This window comes from Aphidius gifuensis, linkage group LG2 (assembly GCF_014905175.1).
Source record: "Aphidius gifuensis isolate YNYX2018 linkage group LG2, ASM1490517v1, whole genome shotgun sequence".
NCBI classification, from domain to species: domain Eukaryota; kingdom Metazoa; phylum Arthropoda; class Insecta; order Hymenoptera; family Braconidae; genus Aphidius; species Aphidius gifuensis.
The window spans coordinates 15,586,140-15,592,438 of record NC_057789.1 but is presented as its reverse complement, the minus strand read 5'-3'; the positions used below and the strand labels follow the sequence as shown (position 1 = coordinate 15,592,438).

The window sequence follows — 6,299 nt, the reverse complement described above, 5'->3', positions numbered from 1 at the left end:
AGCTTCATCCATTATACAGTTTTTTGATTTTCGATAAAACACTAATAAAAATTCTATCATATTTATGTTTTATTTAATCACCTTAAAATCCGCATTTGCTTTAGTACGCTCGATAGAATATTAATATTTTGGAATTATCCGCGAAATATATTGACGAGTAGGATTCTGACCAGGGATGGGCATATAAAAAACATAATGTTTTAAACCATGTTGAAACTGTGTTTGGAACATATTTTTATACATCCTGAGTTTTATCCTATTGTACAAAATGTCCCCTTTTAGTGGTAAAACTTTGAATTATCATCAAAAGTTACCAAAATGAATTACAATCCCGCAGTCCAATTCACAGGGCATTACAATTTAGGGCTTTTTTCCTCTACTAGCGGCGCTTGTAGAGCTTTTGCATGTGAAATCTATATAAAAAAAATTTGAAAGGAGAATAATATTAGTTAGTTATTTTTTATTCTAATCAATAATAAGTATAAGTGATTAACTTATTATTGCGATAATAAAAATGGCAAAAAAAACACTGAAATCCGCCATCTTGATATACCGAACCGAACGAAGGTTTTGGAACGTACCCTAAGTTCTATGCCATAGCACTTGAACCACTATATCTCACTAGAAATTTACTAGAAAATAGTCGCCGAGGACTATGAGGTGTGCCGCACGCAGCATTTTCAGCATAGAACCGCTAACTTCACACTAGTTTTTTTCGATATAGCCAACATTAAAAAAATACAACAATAATGGTAAGCATTGTTTATAAATTTGTTTGTTTATATTTACACATGTATAGTACATATATGTGATGATTGACTGTCAAAATATCAAATTGTAAACAAATAAGAAAGGTTATATTCTTATTTATTTTTTATGTGTTTGTAAGCAAGTTGGTACAGCTGAAACAATTTCAAGAAACGATTAAAACGCTGCCCTATAGCCGTTATATGTGAACTTTTTCTTATATAGTGCTATGGCATAGAACTTGGTTGAAAAACTATGCTAGTGGCCACAAGCCTTTATATTTTTGGCCTCTTAAAAATGGCCTCAAAAAATAGCCTCATTTTTTTTTGGCTTCTTAAAAATGGCCTTAAAAAATGGCTTTATGTTTTTGGCCATTTTTTAAGGCCCTTTTTTCCATGTACGAGGTTCAGATCGTCTTTTTTTTAACTATATTCCACCATGTTGCCATGGTATTTACAGCAAACTGAAATAACAGACGAACTTCCTGGCTCTGGGGTGCGTTCCGTGGCTACCCAGTCCGTACGAACTTCAAAATGGCGACGAAAAAAATGAAAATTTCAATAATGTTAAAAAATACTACGATACATCACTATAGCCAGAGAAGAGGCCAGAGATTTATAAAAATTCAAAATATTAAGTATTACTCTTTTTTCAGGTTTAAGTTGACAGAGTTTCTATTCAATTATTTCAAATCTGTCAAATAAATTGGCTAATGTCAAATTTGATCAGATTGTTTTCAAATGAAAAAAATCAGGTCTACTACACAAAGGATCAAAATATTTCCAAACTCCGCCATTTTGAAGTTCGCACGGACTGGATAGCCACGGAACGCACCCCTGCAGTCCGATCAAGAAGACTAGAAATACAGGAGGACTTACTCCCTATCTCGCCTGTATATAAAAACCGTTCCGCTATATGGTCGCCGCATAATTGAGGGGCGCTAGTAGTACCCGGGTAACGTGCGCGACTTGTATCGCTTTTTTTTTACAATGCGCACAATACAAACATACTCTGACAAACACTAATAGAGCATATACACATGATGTTTGTCAGAGTATGTTTGTATTGTGCGCATTGTAAGCGATACATCGCGCACGTTAGGTACTAACGCCCTCAATTATGCGGCGACCACATAGCGGAACGGTTTTTTGAGGCAAGTTCGTCCTCCTGTATTTCTAGTCTTCTTGAGTCCGATTCACAGGGCAAATTGTTTACAATTCAGGGCTAATTTTTGCCGCTGATGGCGCTTGTAAAATTTTTTTTATATAGATTTTATATACAAAAGCTTCACAAGCGCTGCCAGTGGAGGAAAAAAGCCCTAAATTGTAATCAATTGTAATGTCCTGCACCCGTATTCAGAGGATGTTCTCATTAGGGCGTTTTTTTTCCGATGGTGGCGCTTGTGAAGCTTTTCCATGTAAAATCTATATAAAAAGTTCACAAGCGCCGCCATGGGAAAAAAAAGCCCTAATGAGAACATCCTCTGAATACGGGTGCTGTGAATTGGACTGCTGGTCATAACTCATAATCATATACATATAATCGATGTGAACTCCAACGTAACACAGAAAAAATGAGCTTTCTAGTCATGAATTACATTCAGCATAGAGGTTTGACAAGAAGTATTGTTCAAGCGCCGCCATCGGATAAAAAAAGCCCGAAAAAAGTGTAAAATTTATTTTGCCCTGTGAATTGGACTGCCGCAGTCCAATTCACAGGGCATTACAATTTAGGGCTTTTTTCCTCCACTGGCGGCGCTTGTAGAGCTTTTGTATTTGAAATCTATATAAAAAAAATTTTACAAGCGCCATCACCGGCAAAAAAAAGCCCTAAATTGTAAAAAATTTGCCCTGTGAATTGGACTGCGGAAAAAGAACTCAGCAGTCCAATTCACAAGGCATTCCAATTTAGGGCTTTTTTCCTCCACTGGCGGTGCTTGTGGAGCTCTTGTATGTAAAATCTATATAAAAAAAATTTTACAAGTGCCATCACCGGCAAAAAAAGCCCTAAATTGTAAAAAATTTGCCCTGTGAATTGGACTGCAGGAATTGATGTAAAATATTTAGGACAAGCAGTAGCTGAAGAAAAGATGTAGCTAAGAAATTAATGTAGCTTGAAACATATATTCTTTGGCAACATTAATTCCTTAACTACATCTTTTTCTTAGCTACTGCTTGTCCTTGGAAGTTTTATTTATTCAACGAATAAAATACATGTAATTTTATTTTTTTGAAATAAAAATATCTGAAAGAAGCAGTAGTTACAAAAAAGATGTAGCTAAGGAATTACAGTTGCCAAAAAAACTATATGTTTTCAACTACATTAATTCCTTAGCTACTGCTTTTCATTGACAATTTTTATTTTACGAAAGCTAGCAGCCATAGACTCAGCCGCAGTATTGAATTCATCGGCGAAAAAAAAAAAAGCTCATAACTTACGAACTATGTAACATAGAGACTTCGTACTAGGCTTAAAAGAAGCGCATTGAAAAACACTATCGCCCGCATCATAGAGCTGTGAGTCGGTTAATAACCGGTTAATAACAGGCGGTTAAAATTTTTTTGGTTTTTAATCAAAAAAGGGAGGAGCCTGCTCACGAAAAGCTGCGCGTACTTCATACTGCGTATGTATTATTTATTAATTTTCAACAATAAAAATATTAATTTATTATAAATAACATTAACATTAAATATTATTTATTTGATGTCAAAAAAATATGAATAATTAAATTATGTTATCAAAAATTCAATCGTAGTGTCAATTGAAAAGTTTATGAATAAAAAAAGACAGTGAAAAAGGTAAACATCATAACAACTTTCATTTTTATTGTTATTAATATTTTTTTAAACATTTTTCTAAAAAATAAGTATTATCAGTGATAAATTTGAAATAATTATATAACAATTAATAATGTTATAATTTGCAGTTGATGGGTATGCCATATTCAGTCCAGAGAGACTTGATTATTGTAAAAAGGAAAAGTGAGGTTAAACCCAGAGTTGACAGTCTACATTTTTGTTGTTGATATGTCATATATGTAAGTAAAAAAAGTAATTAAATTTAGTCCAAAGAGATTCAATAACAGTCCATATATTTTATAGATACCAATTTTAACAATAAGTCGTTCTGAATCTGAGGTTTGGAAACATTTTAATGTTGTTGCAAATCCTGAATGCAAATACAAGACAGGAAGTTTTAAATATTGTGAAAAAAAATATGTTTCAAATGCTGGTAGAATGATGAAGCATCTTGCTCAAGAATGTCAAATTGTGATGATGAAATTTAAACAAATTTTATGGAAATGATTGTGCCAAAAAATAAACTTGATGTCAGACAATCATCTGAGCAAGTTGTAGCACTAATTACAAAGAACAAAACAACTTAAAACAAAGGCTCAATTGACAAGTTAAAAGTTTATTGGTACCCTAGCGAAAATGCCGATAGTCGGATTGTGCACTGATCTCATACAAAAACGATACAAAAACGACACACGACTATAAGAATTTCTAAGTCACAAAAATAAATAGTAAAAAGCATTTAAAAAATAAAATATTATGTCTAAAAATTTCTAAATAATATTCTTATAATTTAAGACACATTAGAATTTTTTTTAAATAATTTTTTTATTGAAAAAACTCAATTCTGTTTATGTATTAAAAGTGAGGTTAACTGTCAGAATCATCTGTACACGACTGTGAAATTCAAGAAGACTAGAGACCAGGAGAGTCAACTCCCTGTAGTGGGGGATAGGCTGGATGGGACCAAAAACGTCGTAAACTTTTACACAGGGGCAGGCTTTATAAAAACGCCGTTTTAGCGCTGTTGTCGACCCACGAACCACGCACACATGTATTGAATATAATACATATAATACATATACTTAATAAATTAACAGTCTATTTAAATTAATTCCTTAATCACTTGCCACCAATATTTTTATTTATCATAAAAAATATGATATAGACTACAAATTAAATTATTTGGCTAAATCAATTATTTTATCATATATAAATTATTATATATGATAAATCAAAATATTGGCGGCAAATAATTGAAGAATTAATTTAGACTGTTAATTTATTTATTTGGTTTCATCCTTTTCTTAGAAAATATTTTCCATAATTAATCGATTGAATAGCTATTAGAAAATGTATCTAAGGGAAAGATGTGGCCAAATAAATTTATATGTTGTCTAGATTAATTTCTTGGCAACATTTTCTATAATAAATTAAAATATTTGTGGCGAATAGTTGAGCAATTTTTTTAGACTACGAATAATTTATTTAGCTACGTCCTTCTTTTAGCAAAAATTATTACATACAGTCAATTAATTGTATAAATTTAGATAACAAACTTGTGGCGTATTTTGATATCAAATTGATATACGTAAAATAGAACAAATCAGCATTAAAATATCAACAACAATTGTGAACAATTTTGGTTCACGAGACGCCGAAAGCGCCTCTCTGTGGCCAAATGTACAAGCCTTATTTCACGACATATTTTGTCCCATTCCCAATGTACATAGTTGACTCTCCTGGTCTCTAGTCTTCTTGGTGAAATTTTACAATTCTCACACAATTCCGACACACGACTGTGAGAATTGTAAATCCGACACAATTCCGACACAAATCCGACAGACGTACGACAGTATATTTTTATTTTGTATTTAATATAAAAAAAAAGCATTTTATTAATAAAAATTTTTGTTCAATATTAAAGTTATAATATTTTAATAATTTTAGACATATGAGATTTTTTTTTTTTGAATAAATTTTGACAAAAAAAATAATTGGAATCGTCTGTGAGAATTTGCGATTTGCAAAAATTTTTGTTTAATAATAAAATTATAATCTTTTAATAATTATAGGCATATTAGATTTTTTTAAAATTATTTTATTAGAAAATTATCATTTTTTGTTTTTTTTATGAGGTTAAGAAAGGTTTTTTTTTAAATACTTTTTTTTCAAAACTAATACATTTAATCAGTTTCCCACGTATTTGGTATTTTTGTAACTCGAATGTAATTTGTAATGAAACCATGTATTTGGTTTCCCATGTTTCATATTATTTTTTTTGTCAAAATTTATTCAAAGAACAAAAAACTAATATGCCTAAAATTATTAAAATATTATAACTTTAATATTGAACAAAAATTTTTATTAATAAAATGCTTTCTTTTATATTAAATACAAAATAAAAATATACTGTCGTACGTCTGTCGGATTTGTGTCGGAATTGTGTCGGAATTGTGTGAGATTAGGTGCTTTCTTTTGTGTATTTATTTTTTTTCACTTTCATGCGCATGATCATGCACATGCGCCTGTTATGCAAACTTGTTGAGAGAACAGTGGCGTCGAACAAATAATTTTTCAAAAATAAGAATTAAAACATGGCTGATCTAGCCCCTCATGTCTTACGAAAATTCTAATGTGTCTTAAATTATAAGAATATTATTTAGAAATTTTCAGACATAATATTTTATTTTTTAAATGCTTTTTACTATTTATTTTTTGTGACTTAGAAATTCTTATAGTCGTGTGTCGTTTTTG

The 6,299-nt window shown here is 31.0% G+C and overlaps 1 long non-coding RNA gene across 1 annotated transcript; it reads left to right on the top strand.

Moving 5' to 3' along the window:
* The first annotated feature begins 3,140 nt into the window (after positions 1-3,140).
* Positions 3,141-4,257, top strand: LOC122849189. The gene is made up of 3 exons (XR_006373528.1): positions 3,141-3,545; positions 3,674-3,784; positions 3,849-4,257. It is a non-coding gene; the product is annotated as an uncharacterized LOC122849189 (long non-coding RNA).
* The last annotated feature ends 2,042 nt before the right edge of the window (positions 4,258-6,299 follow it).